Below are 16,714 nucleotides of genomic sequence, written 5' to 3'. Positions count from 1 at the left end.
TGGTAAGAAAATAGAGCTCCCTTTCCTCACAGTCCCTAGTCCAGGGCTATGGTATCTTTCCGGGAGGCATAGGCTGCCAGGATTTCTAATTATCTCCCAGCTCCATGTTGCACAGGCTAAATTCCAAGTGAGCCTAAGATGTTAGGACTCTTCCTCCCCTGGCCCCCACTTACAGGGCAGAACCTCTACTGTAGGCATGGCAGGTCCTAATCACCTTCCCCCTGGATCACTCATTCCTGGGGGTTCAAAGCTGAGAGAGCATCCTGGTCATAAATCAGGAGTGTCACTCAGAAAGAAGGGGGTCACTGCCCCACCTCCTGCTGGAGAAGAGTGGCTCGGAGAGTTTGCTCAGCTAGAGAGGCGGGTCAGAGCTCCGAGGCGCCTCGCCCCACACACTGGCTTTACTTAGAACTGAATGTGGGTGTGTTCAAGCCTGAGATTGCTTTCAACACCAATGGAGATTTTTATGGAACGCTGTTAAGAGGAGATGGGTAGCTCCATGAAAACAGCAGGCTAACTTGAAGGCCGGCTACACTACCAGAGAAAGAAAAAAGTCCTCCTGAGGTCAGAACAAAACTCAGATACTGACTTCAAGAAATATCCCTGCAAAGGATATCAACCTTGGAGAAATTTATGCTCCAGTTTGTTATTGAAAACAATAGAGCGATTAGTCAGCTATTAGCGCAGCCTAAAAGCTACAGATGATACAATGAGAGGCAGACAGCTTAACAGATTTATTAGAGATAGAGACATTTAAAGAGAACCCTGATAATACAGCTGTCATCCCCAGATGACTGTGTGCGTGCCCTAGGCTGCAGCCTCTGAGGGGCCACAACACGGGTTTAAGTGTGAGCTGAGCAGTAGTTCCTGGTGTTGGGGGACAGTTATGAGGAAGGGGCCCAGAGGGTCTGCAGACACTGGCCCTGGCATCACGGCACTGTTGGAATGAAGCCAGCAGGCACCTATGTGCGGACTTGTTGGTATGTGAGAAAAATCCCAACGCGAGTATGCTTTTATAACTCAGACTTCATGTAACTTGCTGCTTTCCAAACATGGAGATCCAGAGTACAGTGTGCAGGGTTCTGCTTCTCCAAACTTCCTAGGACTCAGTCATGTGTGGTGCAGGGGAAAGTGGGAGTGGAGTTTGTTTGGAAGTTTACATACCTGAACTCTACCCTAGAACACTCTGATTTGGTGGTCCTGGATGAGGTCCAGAAACCTGCCTTTTTAATAAGCATTCCAGAGACTTTTAAGAAAATGGCATATAGATGTCAGTGTTTAGTTGTGAACATTATGATAATTTATATTAGTGTAATTCTTTCCTTCTAAACTCTTCAGTTCTCATTAGATTTATCTCTGTTGAAAAAACGGTTACTTTTCCTGGGATGTAGCTATGCCCAGAATTTCAGAAGTTATGTGAAAAGATAAATGAAAATAATTTAATTAATGTATTCATTTTTGTTGGAGGATGGAGGAAACGAAAAGTACCCACCAAACCGAGAAGTTACCTTGAGACTGAAAACTGAGGTGGGCAGCTGCATATAATCGATGGATCAGTTTATTATAGGATAAGTTACTCATAGGGTGGGATCGGATCTGGTGGACAACCATTCAGAAGCATTCACAGCTGCACTGCTGAGGGGCCATTGGGATAAAGTTTAGAGTTAACCTACGGTATGGGGGTGCGTGCTTGGAAACAGGGTGTGCATCCCTAAGTCAAGATTTATGAATGGGAACCTAGTCTTGTGGGCACTGGGACTACGGTCCTCTTCATTGTTTGGGGACTCACAGAGCATAGAGGCCATGTGGTCCTAATGATTATTAAACAATATCCATTACCTACAAAGCCCCTGAAGACAGAGAAGTGATTTGCCATTCAGTACAGTCCTGGGCAGGGTCAGCGTAAGGACAGGAGGAACTCTGGGCGCCCAAGATGGTGTCACGTATACTAACAACCATACAATTTTAGTCATCTTGCAAAGGAAATTTTGTAATATAGAACAAAGGAATTCCTTTTGCTCACATTCCGCAATGAGCACTCTGAATGGAAAGCTAGTCAACTCAGCAGAGTAAAGGAATGGCGCCCTAGTTTTGGATTACTCGTGGGCAAACAACAAGTCGTATCAATCCGCACCTTCTACTCCACACCTCCGCTTTCGTCTATTTGAGATAAGTAAGGATTAGTAAATATTCTTTCACTGTCTTCAACAATGGTTTTTGAATTCTCCGGAACCTCCATGGCCTGTTGAGTGCAACAAAACATCCTTCACTCTCAAGAGCTTGAAGCCTAAGCTTCCCATTCAAAGAGCTGTTGACATCACTTGCTTCTGGAACACAGTAGGAAATAGCACAATAGAAAAAAAAAATAGATTATCAGTCTGGTTTGAATTCTTCAAGCTTATACAACCAAAGGAGATAATTCTGAATTTAGGAACTACTGAATTACAATTTTTGCCCACTATACTATTAAATAAGTCACTTTTAACCTATTTTCCTCTATTTAGAATAAGGAGTGTAATATCACATATTTCAAAGGCATGGCGATGGAATATCCCAGATTTCAGTAAATAATTTGCGACTGGAAGCCACTAAATGCTAAGTGTTATTGTAACTGCTGTGCCTTGGAGAGCATGCATCAGCGTTGCTCAGGGTTGCACTCGGGGTCTGGGAGCTTGAAGGTGAGCCACCCCGTTTAGCTTCTTCATGACTCATTGATCTAAGCCCTTAGCCTATGCTTGAACTGCATGTTTCTTAGAGAGTGGCTGGAGCTAGTAGCTGACTGCTCGCTGGGGACGACTTGGAATGACCCAAAGCAATATCAATGATAGCTTGAACTGGGTGCGTAAGGGAATCTGAAAGGTGAAAACTGATGGGCTTGTAACGTATGTTCCCTCCAATGCCTCCAAGTTTGCTCTGCGGTAGATTTTCTCTAAAAATATGTTATCTGAGCAACTTAAAACTTCCAGTAGCAATAACTCATCTGGCTGGACTGTGAGTTTTAAGGTGAAGATTCTGCAAAGCAGTAGAAATCTGAAGTCTGGCACATACCCCAGACTCATACTGCTGTTGGGCTCTAAATAATAAATATTCCTTATCCAGTATTCAGCGCAGCTACACCTCCAGCCGGAGTGAACACATTTGTCATAAAGCAGAAAACGTGACGATTTTGGAGACATTTTGTGTGTTTTAGTTTGGTTTCCTCTAAAAGTAGAGCTTGAAAGGGGGTTTTAGGACAGGTAATTTGTCTGACAGATGAACTCAAGAAGCAGAGGAAAGGAAGGGAGGGAGACAAAAAGACACAGAAGGAGGAAAGCCAATATAAGCGTGCCTTATTGTTGCCACTGCTAAAGGCGATTGGGCGATTCGTTCAGAACTTCTGGGAAATGAACAGAACATTTCTCAGAAATGTCCTTGCGAAAGTCGGGAGGCTGCAGTCTTTATCCACTGACACTCATCACCCATTGGTTTAAGGTCACCGCCAAGGGTATTGGCTTCAGGCTGTGCCTGTGGCTGGTCAAAAGAGCTCTGTTGGCATCTCAGAAAGCCCTGGAGTATGATGCACTGATCCAGGCTGTGCGTGTCTGAGGTACAGCCAGGTGAGTCAGAGCTCAGGTGCCACGCTGCAGGTGAGGCTAAAACTGAGATGAGCCACGTGGCATGTGTTACAGTCCAGCCTGCTGCACTCTTCAGATTGTGTCATGTCCCTCACTAAGTCCACTCTGCCACCACATTTTCAAGGTGGGAACTGGCTACAATTTCTATCAAAAAGTTTTATACAGGCAGGTTTAGTAGAACAAGCTACGGTCCTCCCTGCTGCAAGTGGTATCCAGACGACAGTTGGAATTTATCATTTCCCTCTGCATCCATGCCTTCTAGGTATCGCTCACCCGCATCCGGCACTCTGGTAGAACTACGTTGCTCACCTGGTACAGAGCCGCAGACCTTCATCCCAGAGGGGTCTGCATTCTTGATTGCCTTGCCTTTTTGTGGCAGTGTTTGTTCCAATTGTCTGTTCAGTAAGCATCAGGCATAGAAGTGCCAGAGAACCCCCGGGGGTCCCCAGGTCGCAGCCACATTCCCCCTTTAGCTCCTGATGGCAGAGTGGATTACGCTAAAAACTACAAGCCTTCCTGTGCTGAAACTAGGAGTCTAAAATGCCCAATAAGTTTCAGGGTAAACTGTCCCTTACTGTCCCTTGGTGGAATGTTTGCTGTTTCTTTTTCCCCTGGACTGCTAATTCTGTGGGATATACGACCTGTACAGCACACATCCTGCAGGAGTGTTGCTGGAGGTGATGGGGGGCGAGGCAATTCCACTTGTACCTTGGTTTGATGCAGACATAGAACAGTCCCCAACCCAGGCCTCAAGATGCCGTTATTTCCAATGTGGCCCTTATTTTAGCAGAGGATACCTCTTCAGATGATACATTCAGTTTCCATTGAGTTCTCACCCTTTTAAGCTAATTCTGGGCTGCATGTTTAGCACATTTTACTGTATGTCTGGAGGAGGTATCTAAGTGTTGCCATGAGACCTTTTGGCTGTCGCCAGCTGCCTGCACTGGGTTGATAGCTGACTAAGCTGAGCCCGATTCTCTTTTTTGCTCAAGCCTTCTCGGGCAGGTCGGGAAAGCCAGCCCACTCCATCACCACCATATTTACCATTGCCCCGTGCTGTTCCTTTGCTAGAGCGACTGAAGGACCCAGTGCTGGCTTACCTTTCTCTCCTCTCCCTCATCCCAGTCACCTCACAGATGGCTCAGTAACTGTGCTGCTAAACACGCCAGGGATTATTGCCCCCTCCTCTAATCGTCAGAAATGGGCTGATGGTCTGTGATAGACCCGGCTCTAGGATCTCATTCTGAGTACTTTCTAGAATCACTTCTTATACCAACTGCCTTGGCTTAAGTTCCCCTGACAGGACAGCCTGTGGCAAGGATTAGAGCACCTCTATGTTTTGAGAGGTGATCATAGGGGAATGAGGAAGCAGGGTTATTGAGACAAGGAAAGGTGAAAAGCCAATATAAGCATGCATTATCCAGGATGCTACTGTAATCAACAGTAGCTCAATTTTGCCATGACTGCTCAGAGCAGAGAGAATGCTCCCAGAATTAGCCAATGGCTCCCTTTCCCTAATGGAGCTGCTAACTTTCTGTATCTCTAGGCTGCGTACAAGCCTAGGCTGAAACGAGAGCCTGCTAAGTTGGATAAGATCTCACGAGATAATGGCAAAAGACGCAGGTGTTTGATCGTCGGGGTGCTGGCAGCACAGAAGCAGGCTGAGCCTCAGTGGAACTGTCCACCACAATTAAAAGTCAATTCAGGAGTGGGCCAAGTTGCTGGGAAGGGAACATGTGACACGTGTGCTGCGATGTGGCACTACGAAGGAGTAATCTCATCGCCTGACCTAACCCACACCCTCCCCAAGCCCAACATTGTCCTGTTAGCCACTCTGCCCAGATTCCACCCCATCAAAGAGGCATCTGTATGTGTACCTGGAGAGCAGCCAGAGACCCAGAGCACACTCTCCTGCACTTTCACCTACTGCCCTGCAGATGATGCTGGTTGCATGTTAAAAAAGGCCCAGAAGGTTTTTTTGGTTTTTGTTTTTGTTTTTTTCTTTGCAAACTGTGACCTTGCATTGTTTAGAGGGGACCCTTCTCTCCCACCATAGTGTTTATCACAGTGCATATCAAAGTCTGGCCACACTGAACTTGAAATCCTTCCCCAGAGACAGGAGGCAGGGGTTGTGGTTAGCACCGGGCTTGAGGGTGACAGTCCAGGTTTAGTTCCTGTTTCTTAACCAACGGTGCATTCTTTGTCAAGTTAAACCAGCTTCCCATGCTCTTCATCCTTTAACAAGACGAAATCATCTCTTTCATGGGCTCATCAAAAGGATGACATTTGGGTTTTCTGTGTTTGTATACACAGTATGCATTTTGTTTTATACACTGTAAATGTGTATAAATGCACTGTAAATGTTCTGGAAGTATCCCAGTGCGTGGCAGCTGTTAGCCTGCTGGGTCTTTGCGTGGTCTTCTCCATCTTCCCCGAGTGCACCTCTCCCACACACCGCATCCTTTACAGCCTTCCCTCTGAAGTGTCCTGGACGAGTGCAGTCAGGGTCAGTCATAGCACGGCGTTCGTAGACCAAATGTAGTCATAAGTGAGCCATCGCCAGATGCCTTGTGAAAATACAAATGTCTTCTGTACTTCCCCCCATGTGTCACTCTAGTAACCCTACTGAGAAAGAAAATCATTTAAATCTCACACGACTTGTACGAAATCCATGCTGTGCTTTTCTAATGCTAAACAAACATCTTGATAAATCACTCTCGTCTCTTCCATGAGTGGAATCTATGCAGACCAGGCAGGGTTAGACACACAGGCAATTTACTGAGGAAGTGCCCTGAAGGATAAAGAGGGAGGGGATAGGAATAGGAGAAAGGAGTCTTTAGACTTAGACTGTCCTGCAGGGGTGGTGGCTCCTGTGACAGCAGAGGGGAAAGGAAGGACTGAGAAAAAGGAGCCTCAGACCACTGTGCGGTTCTGGGATGGGCTCACCAAGCTGATAGGAAGTCCCCAAGCCAGGGTGTCTTGTGAGAGGAGCCCCACGTCTGGCACATGCAGACTCAGCCCAAGCTGCCCCGCCATCCTCAATCATTGATGGGAGGCAGCAGGGGGAAGCGGGGCCTCAGCACGGGCACCTGAGAGCGCTCGGAAGCAGCAGCTGGGGGCTGTGAGTCTTCCACAGAAAGTTCTCTTGATGAGAGGTATTAGCGAAGCATCTCCACGGTTCTCACAAAGATTTTTCTCTTCAGGCGGCACTGTCCTGTTGACTCTTTGGGCATATATGATTTCTGGCCCAAATCCTCTCAAGAGCTTGGAGTAAATTTGTCCAGACCAGCAGACTCGGACTCAGTCAGAGCTAAGCGTGTTAAGCCAGCACATCTAGATCCCATGCAAAACGCCAAGTCCTCTGAACAAGGCTTCATCCGCAAGGGCGTGTGAGTGTGGCAGGAAGAGATGGTCGATCTCTTCAGCACTCATTATCTCTCTCATGAATGATATTTGCCTCAGCCCAGTCCCTCTTGCCCTGCCCCAGGTGTGTAGGCTTTTAAATAAATAGTTAGCTAAATTTTAGGTCTGCTGAATGTTGATCTCTTCTGAGCAGTTGGTTGCAGACTTTTTTGCTGCATCATTGGGCTTTGGCATATAACTAACTCCAGGTGTTTCAGGAAATGCCTTTAATGGTCTGGAGCTTTCTGTCTCATTCAGTGAATCACTCCTTCATTTTCCCACCCCCTGCACATTTCTTGTTAAGAGATGTTCATGTTGGCTGCAGTTGGCAGGTTGAGTAGAGAGCCTCAGACTGCGCTTTTAACAGAGAGCTTTGTCTCTGGCCTGTGGTCTGTCAGCCTCACTGGCACTGTGATGAGTTTGCCAGGCTCATCTTTTGTCTCTATTGATGAGCATTGGGCTGCAATTTTGTTTTCCAGGAGAGAGTCTTTCTCTGTCTACAGATCAATTTGGACCTGACGTTTAAAGCTAAGACTTCCTTCTATTTCTGAGCAGTTTTGTTGGTATCACTTTCTATACTCTATCAGTTCCAATGCTCTTTAGTATCTTTTCTAATTTAACGTTAAGAGCATTGAAGAAAATATAAACACCCTGGCGGTTTTGAGACCTCTGACACTCCTGTATTAGTGAGTTGCACTTTATCTGTTTTTTCTTTCTGGTAACCAAGGAGCCAGAGAGGTTTTATTTCTTCAACATCCTATCCCATGGCTACAAATTAAATCCCATGCGTTTTCTTCTTCCAGGTGGAGTGATAGAGTTACCTAATTTTCAATTTTTGGTGTGAGGCTGCACAAATGACCCTTGGCTTTGTCTCCCAAAAGAGACCTGAGTGGTGGCTTTGATCTGATAGAGAGATCAAGTACACAGTGACTGACAGTTACGGTGGACAACTCTTCGCTGCTTCTCAAGAGATGAGGTCCAGGTATCAGAATAGCGTCCCAGCCTAAGCAGCCAAAGTCTCAGAGATGATGTCACTGGATAAAACCTGTTCCGCTCTGAAAAGAATATTTCCTCCTTCGACCCTCATCTGCCTTCCTATTACAGTCATTATTTAAAGATATAGGTGCTTCACAAACAGTAGTTCATTATTCCTCAAATCAGTTTATGAGGTAGAAAAGGAAATGGGAGCTTCAAGGCTTAACCTCTCATAAGGTCTGAGACGGTGATTTAAAGCAATCATTGGGGCCCTTCTACTTCCACCAAAGCAGTGTGATCATTCTACTAATATTTGTTTTCACCTTTCTTTTTATACACTCTCTTATTTTTAATTGGGTAACAATTGTCTGACATACGGAGTCAAAGAGAAGTGTATCACTGATGAAAATACATGAATAATGTTACACATTATAGAGTGTCTTCCACTGTGTGTACACTTTTCTTTTCCTGGCTATTCTATTTATTTATAGCAAGTGAAAAGAACTTTTTTTCCTTTTCATTTAGATACATTTGTTATTTGTTCTATTGAATGTTCTGTCTGCTTTTCCTGGCGACAGTGTCTGCTGTTTTATATTTTTGTTTCTTGTCTTCCATCAGTGTGGCCACTTAGCACACTGCCACGTTTCAGGACTGGAGGGAACACAAAGGCGGTCTTTCTCCTCTCCCTGACCTTGAGGTCTGATATTTAAGGGGGCTTCTTGCACTGTGTCCCCACATGACAATAAGAATGCTATAAATGCCTTGGAACCACTTTCAGTTCAATTCCATTAAGTGAAAATTTATGGAAAGTAGTTCCATGGAGTTATAGGGACGCACCTTTTATGATTATTATTATTGATTGCAATAGGTTTCAGTCCCATTCTAATCCTGGTATTCGGGGTCCATGCGAGGGTGGAGAAGGTACCTGCGACCTTGGACTTGGCTGTTCGTTTTCCCACCATTTGTCCTTGAAGTATGAGCTGCAGGAAGTTTGTTCGACTCAGAGCCTGCCCTCCTCTGTGGGCCCCTGCACCCCAGGAGGCAATGAGTCCCTGCCTCAATTATCCCAGGGCCAGGTACCAGGCAACTCGGGACCATCCCATAGCTAAGCTTCTGCTGAATGTATTCACACTAGCCAGTCCTTAACTGTTCACCTTAACCTGCCTTGCCTTTGCCGGGAAGCCCCCGGAAAGGTCTAGCCCAGGCTTTCCCCTCACTCCTGCTTTCTGCCTACTCATCACCCGAGGCTTCTCCACGTGGGCCTGCGTCGTGTGCTGGGACCTGTGAGTATAATAAACCTTGTTTTCCCAAATCTCTCCTGTGTTTCCTCTTGTGGCTGCACCTGAATGGCCATTACATGAAAAAACAAAATAAAACAAAACACAGAACAGTATGGAATGTTTTAAATGTGCTCTCGGCTATTCAGAAATATCCAGAGATTCAGTGGCAAGGGACATAAAAGTGGATTTTATTTTAATAGAAAGATTCTTCAACTATCCTTTTCACTTTATTAAACTCAGATACCAGGCACTGTCCTTGGCCCTGGGAGATACAGGGATGGAGAAGTTGTGACTCTGTTTCTCAAGGAGCACACAGTCAACTGGACAAGATACAGAAAAACAAATAAATGCCTTTTGTGTATTTGGTGCCCCATGAGAGGTGGAGAACTTGGGGGAGGGGAGACAAGAAGGGAGGGTTTGCATCCCCTTGAGCATCACAGAAGATTGTCTGGAAGAAGGGATGCTTATTTAGTCACCAAATATGTTACTTTTTTTAACCAGTTGTATTGATGTATATTGACAGATGTCCAAGATAAGAGGCTATATGTATGGCTTTCCAGGAAAAGTCAAGCATTTTGAAGAAGTTTCTTGAAGAAACAATTTCTCAAACTAAAGGATTTCAGAACGGATGGTGCTTGGGTGGTAAACCTGAGTGCTGAATAAAAGGCTTAAAAAATCCTGTACAGTTGACCTGTGAACAACATGGGTTTGAACTGCATGCATCCAGTAATATGCGATATTTTCCAGTAGTAAATACTACAGCAGTACAAGATCCCGTGTTGTTTGAATCCACAGATGTGGAATCCAGGATATAGAGGAACCTCGGGATAGGAGGAGCCTCAGGATGTGGACGGCTGACTATAAGTTATACTCGGATTTTTGACTCTGTGGAGGGTCGCGGGGTCCCTAACCCTCATGTTGTTCAAGGGTCAATTGTATTCTTGTTGGACGTAAAGCTTAAGACATTTCAAGTCTTTAATTATAGGTCATTTCTTTAGGTTTGACTCTACTCCTATAGAAAATATTCAACTTAATGAAGAAAAAATTATTATCCTCATCTCTACACAATAATTTCATTCACTTTATATTATAAATTCTTATTAATGTCTGTCCGGTTAAAAAGAGAAAGAGGGAGAAAGAACCAGGAATTGCCAACATATTATAATGAAAAGTATTAGTAAATACACTCTTTTTTTTTTACATCTTTATTAGAGTATAATAAAGTATAATAACACAACTAAATTGTGTTTCTGCTTTATAACAAAGTGAATCAGCTATACGTATACATATATCCCCATATCTCCTCCCTCTTGCGTCTCCCTCCCTCCCACCCTCCCTATCCCACCCCTCTAGGTGGTCACAAAGCACCGAGCTGATCTCCCTGTGCTATGTGGTTGCTTCCTACTATCTATTTTACACTCTTGATTATTGAGTGCCTGGTAGTGTCAAAGGCAACTATTACTAATCTTGTTGTTTTTAGAACATATAATACATACAGACTATAAGACGTCTTTATTCTGTGATTCATGAAAATTAGGTTTTTTGTTTTATGATCCCCTCACATACAAAAAGAGGAAGGTGGTGAGTCTTTTTTGAACTCCGTCTCTTAGGGAAGTGCTTTGTGAGCTGCACGGACTGCGTGAGGAGGTTCTCAGCCATGCTTAGTCAGGTTGCAAAGAACGCAGGATATGTGTGCCATCCGGATCTAGAGACGGTGCACAGCCTGGCTGAACAACTCCTTCATTCAATTCCCTTGCCTTCTCATCTGTCTGTAACACAATAAAGGAAATTAAAATCAGTGATTGATTGTGTTTCAGTGCATTATCATCAAGACCAAACACATAAACAGTGCACCAAATGAGAAGCTATTTAACCACATTCTTTTTTTTCTGTCAATCTAACTTGGTGTGTCATGGGCCAAGTAATTGACATTTATTTTATTCAAAAGAGGAAAGGAAGATCATTTATTCCATTTGAGTGTTTCTCCTGTGTTAACAGAACATTCTGTTTTCCTTGAAGAATTTATATTTAGGAAAATATACAAAAATCTTTATTAAATGGAAATCGTTATCATATAACCCATTTGATAGCACTACTATTTCAGTTTTTTCCCTTAACTGTTTCTTATTAGTTTATTTATTTTAGTTCATGGAAATCTTAAGTGTGAATTCTGACATTTCAAATAGGCTAGGAAATTAATTTTCTTCATTAGAAAGGGTATAAGGCTGCTGTTCCTTTTATTGAACCATATTGTCTTAGTGCATTAGATTTTATTTGGGAATCAGTTTGATACTCTTAAAATAGAAAAAATAAAAAGTAATCCAAACCCTTTTATTATCAAATTTCCTTCCAATGATAAGGTTATGCCCTGGAATAATTGGCCCATATATTGCCTTTTATTTGGTTAATTACTCATGTGGTCATAAAGACATTTCATATTTCTAAATGGGTTATGGTACCAACGGTGAATAAAACAAGCTGGTGTTATACAGAAGTTAGACATACAAAATGCAAGATGAATCTGGAGGAAATTTTGAGATTGTTTTAAAAAATGGTCTTTTCTCCCCTCTGTTAAAGTATTTGCGACTTGATGATAGAAATAACTTTCCTTTATTTATGTGATGATAATAGAAATGACATTCCTTTGTTTAGTTAACAAGTATTTATAGTGATCAGTTTTAGGGAAGGGAGCATTCCAGCCTCTCAGTGTTTACAATCTTTCTAAGGTGGGTTATGGTCATTCATGACAGACAGTGCCGTACTGATGCAGCAGCATGTCCCAGGGGCCATACAAAGTGTCACTTTTCTAACCATCTACCTAACAGCTTTGTTTGAAAAGGGGGTCCTGGGATAGGGCTAGCATTGTGGATTTTGGTCAGTACTCAAGTACTTGTACATGTGTATAGATTTCTCTAGGGAGATTTCTCTAGGAAGAAGATTTACCTGGTGGAATTTCTGTTTGTAAAAATATATATATATATATATATATATATACACACACACACACACACACACACACACAAATATATATATATAACAATATATAATATATATACTTTTTTTCAATGTTACCATATATTGTCAAATTACTTTCCAAAGTGACAGATTTAAATTCCTCTTATCAGTATATGAGTTCCTGCCACGGTTTTATATTTTCAAACTGGCAACGATCGGCCTTATAGTTGTTAAATTGCACCTTGTTGTTTTAAATTATATTTCCATAACAACCCACTATTCCTTTTTATCATCTTTTGTGAATATTGTGTCAGAATCTTTAACCATTTTTTTCTATTGAATTACTTACCTCACTGATTTGTAGGGATCCTTGATATACAGTGGATATTATATTCTGCAGTTACATGTTTTGTAAATACCTAATTCAGTTTTCTGGCTGGTATTTAACCTTTATTTAGGATGCCTAGAATTTAAAATTTTCATATACTCTAATTTATCAGTCTTTTCTTTGGCTCTTCCTATATTCTGGTATTTGTTTAATAAACCCTTTCTTACACCAAATTCGTTAATTTTCTATATATACTTTTAAATATTTTAAAGATGTGCTTTTCTTATTTAAGTCTTTAACCCAAGTAGATTTTCATAATATGATACAAAATACAGATTTTATTTATATGTGGATAGTCCATTATTCCAGCATCATTTATTAAATAGTATGACTTTTCCACTGATTTGTCGTACCTCAACTTTCATTACTAGTCCAAAATATTCAGTATATCCATTGATCTATTTTTTGATGCTACGCAGTTTTCCCCATTGGTTTATTAGTGTATCGTTAAGCCAAAGAAAGCTATTTTAATTATAATTTTATTAAGTTTTAATATTTGATAGAATATTATACATAATCTTGGCTTGTTCTTTCCATTGATTTTTCAATATGACTTTTAAGATAAAGTTCTAAGAAAAATACTAGTGGAGTATTTATTGGAATAACTGTAAATTTATAGATTGCCATCTTTATGATTCTGTGCCTTCCCAACCATGAACATGGTATACTCATGTTTTTTTGTTTGTTTGTTTTTAGGTATATATAGGTATTTATGTCACTCGATAAAATTAAGTGAAAGGTCTTACATGTGTTCTCTGGATTAATTCTTAGGTACATTAATGTTTAATATAAATGGTATATTTAAAAAATAATATTTTCTAATTAGTTGCTGCTGTTTTATAACAATTTCAGTGATTTTTTTTTACCTTGACTTTACACCTAAAAACCTTGTTGATTTGAATAGTGTTAACTACAGATTTTCTTGGGTTTTTATATGGGTAATTTAAACATCTCCAAACAATGACAATTGATGTCTTTTTCTGTTCCTGATTATATAACATTTCTTCATCCTGTCTGACTGTACTGGCCAGGAACTCTAGAACGATAATAAATATAAGGACTGTCAGCAGACATCTCTTTCCTTTTCTTAGTGTTTATAGAAAATATTGATTGTTTCAACATTAAATATGATAATGTTGATGGTTTTGTTATAGGTAAACACATCAGGTTAAGAAAGTTGTCTTCTATTCCTAGGTTGGTAAAAAGCTTGTAATATAAATAGGTATTGGATTTTATCATCATGTTATTTTCTCACATCTTCTGAGACAATCCTATGGTTCTCCGCCTTCGATCTGTTAATGTGACAAATGACATTAAAAGAATTTCTATTGTTCAAGCATTCCTGCATTACTAGATAAAACCAATGCCATTATTCTGTATTACTGATGGATTTTTTATATGTATGGTCAACCTAGTTTTCTAATATTTTCAGGAGAATTTTGCACCCTTAAAGAAATTGGCATATCATTTCTATGTCATCTGCCAGTGGGTGGACCTGACAGAAAGTCATACTGGTGGATGAGGGGAGAAGTTACTCTCTACCTGCTTCCTCTAAAGCTGCCCTCAGTGGTAGCTGCAGTGATATTAATGCTGCAGTGGCAACAGATCTGGAAGTCGTGACAACACTGATTTCAGCAGCGGTAGCAGCACTGAGGGATCCCCATGATGGAGGCTACAGGGAGGGAATGGGAATAATTCAGGAAGTAATGACAATATTAGCTACACCTGTAGCAGCTGACATGTGCGTCCTCATGGTGGCAGCTTCAAAAACAACAGTAATGGCCCAGCCCCAGAAACGCAACCTCCTAGTCTCCTGCTTAAGAAGCTGAACTTGGACATCTGAATGTTTGAAGTATCTGCCACTGACCTTCAGGCAACATTTTCACTCCTGCAACTTAGAAGAAACAGAGATTTCTTGTAGTGACTAATTTTCAAGCAACCCTACCTTTTCGTCTTTTGCTCCACACACCCTCACAACTGATTTTTCTATGAAATATAATAAATATGACTCTTGTTAGCCCACACAATGTTTTAATTTCTTAATTAACTGCAATTGTGGAAAAACTTGACAGTCGTTAGAGCAGGCAATGCTGTTTCTTCTCCCTGCAAGATAGCAGTTCGCTGATGCCGAGTCATGGCTTCCCCTTTAAACAAGTTCATCACATTTTCCATCCATGCTGCTTCCATTACTACAACTCCTGCCTGGCCCTACACACACTGATATTTGCCGCGCCCACTGTAAATGGTAAACAAACATTGCAGGATTTCAGGAATAGCATCCATTTTCTTCACTTACCGAAGCAAGATGCATTTCAAAAGGTACATAAAGATAATTGCCTTAAACTTCAGTAGTAATGTTTAGAGCCACCTGTAGCTATTAAATGACAAGTAAATAGGCTAATCACATATAGTTTCAAAGTTAATTGTTTGGAAACAGCAGGGTTTTGGGTTTTCTTGGTTTTCTTTTGCTTGTTATTTTAAGCCTTAAGTAAAAAATGACATTATTTGCTCCACATTCTCAACTCTTTGTAGCTTTGCATTTTTTTTCTTCCATGCATATGAATCCTTTGAAGTCAACCAGGGCTGACTACAGAGGACTGTTTGTGCAATCCAATCAGGCTAATTTCAATTTCAAGTGCAGCAGACAGGCATGCTTTTCATCGCCTCCTTTGTGAAGCTATGATGGATTGACTACTGTTGAGTTAGTGAGATTTCCAGGAAAGGACAGTACAAGTGCTGTCCTAAGCAGCCTGTTAATAAATAGACCTCAAGTCTTGAAATCTTCCACTTGCTATTTTATGTTAAGAGTGGAGTAAACGCCACTAAAGCACAGAATACATTTCACTTTGCAGTTTCAGCTGAAGAGCTACCGTTATTTACATTCTCATGTGTTTCTAATAAGAAGTACAAGGAAGAAAGCCCTGTATAAAAGAACATACAGGGGCTTCCCTGGTGGCGCAGTGGTTGAGAGTCCGCCTGCCGATGCAGGGGAGACGGGTTCGTACCCCAGCCCGGGAAGATCCCACATGCCGCAGAGCGGCTGGGCCCGTGAACCACGGCCGCTGAGCCTGCGCGTCCGGAGCGTGTGCTCCGCAACGGGAGAGGCCACAACAGTGAGAGGCCCGCGTACTGCAAAAAAAAAAAAAAAAAAACCAAACATACAGACTTGTAAGAGCAAGAACTGGTAAGAAAAAGAAGTAGAGTTTCATGCTGTCTAAACATATTCTTATTTGCTTTACCCATTTAAAAATACTTTAGTGCAATCTCTTTCAAATATTATGGGTAGAATATGAAATAAGCACCTAAATAACCCTTTAAAATTACTTCTAAATGATTATGATGTGTGTGTTTGTGTTCTTAAGCATAAAAAAATCATAATTTGAAAAGATGCATGAGCTATATTAAGCTCAGGAAAAATTAAAGTGTTTCCTAATGATTTTCTTTAATTTACTTTTTATTGCTTGAATTCTTCCAAAAGAAAGAGAAAAACAGAAATATCAAATAATGAACAAAGCAAAGGAAAAACAAAATACATTATGTAACCAAATCCAACATCAGTTCTCAATTAAAGTCAAGAGAATTTTAAACATTGTACTGATCGAAATAATACCTACCTCTTACTGCGTATTCACCATGGGCCTGGAGCAGTTCCAACAGCTTTATATTACTTCGCTCATTTAAGTCTCATAGCACTTCTCTGTTAAAAACCTGTATCATGGTCCTCACGTTACAGAGAAGGGAAGAGAAGTAATGTAAGTTTCTCAAGGCCGTGGAGCTGCTTGCGCAAGACTTGAGCACAGGCAATTGGGCTCCGGAGGTTTCACAACACGTCACTGGCTCTCGTCTCCCAGATACATATGTTTACGTGTTGATTTACAGTCAAACTTTGCTCATGCTTCTTCCATTAGACATGAACATTAATCATGTTTTTAGGGGTCTCAGGGCACACCATGTCTGTCTAATTCGGTCCAATTCTGCCCCTCCAGGTCACCTTCAGTTTGGTTGAAGACTTGAAGGAGGAATTTGGTGAAGCTTGGGGAGAAGAGGGGCAGGTGAGTAAGACTTCACAGAGCAATGGACTTTTTAGCTGATGCCTGAAT

The 16,714-nt window shown here is 41.6% G+C and overlaps 1 long non-coding RNA gene across 1 annotated transcript; it reads right to left on the bottom strand.

The window, feature by feature from the left end:
- Positions 1 to 10,766: 10,766 nt before the first annotated feature.
- Positions 10,767 to 16,353, bottom strand: LOC113631509 (uncharacterized). The gene is made up of 2 exons (XR_003437356.1): positions 16,229 to 16,353; positions 10,767 to 11,040 (listed from the first exon to the last, which is right to left on the bottom strand). It is a non-coding gene; the product is annotated as an uncharacterized LOC113631509 (long non-coding RNA).
- Between the last annotated feature and the right edge of the window lie 361 nt (positions 16,354 to 16,714).

This window comes from Aethalodelphis obliquidens, unplaced genomic scaffold (genome assembly GCF_003676395.1).
Source record: "Aethalodelphis obliquidens isolate GAN/ISIS:26980383/991018 unplaced genomic scaffold, ASM367639v1 scaffold33, whole genome shotgun sequence".
Lineage (NCBI taxonomy): Eukaryota > Metazoa > Chordata > Mammalia > Artiodactyla > Delphinidae > Aethalodelphis > Aethalodelphis obliquidens.
The sequence above is the reverse complement of the archived record's forward strand: the minus strand, read 5'-3'. Positions and strand labels throughout refer to the sequence as shown.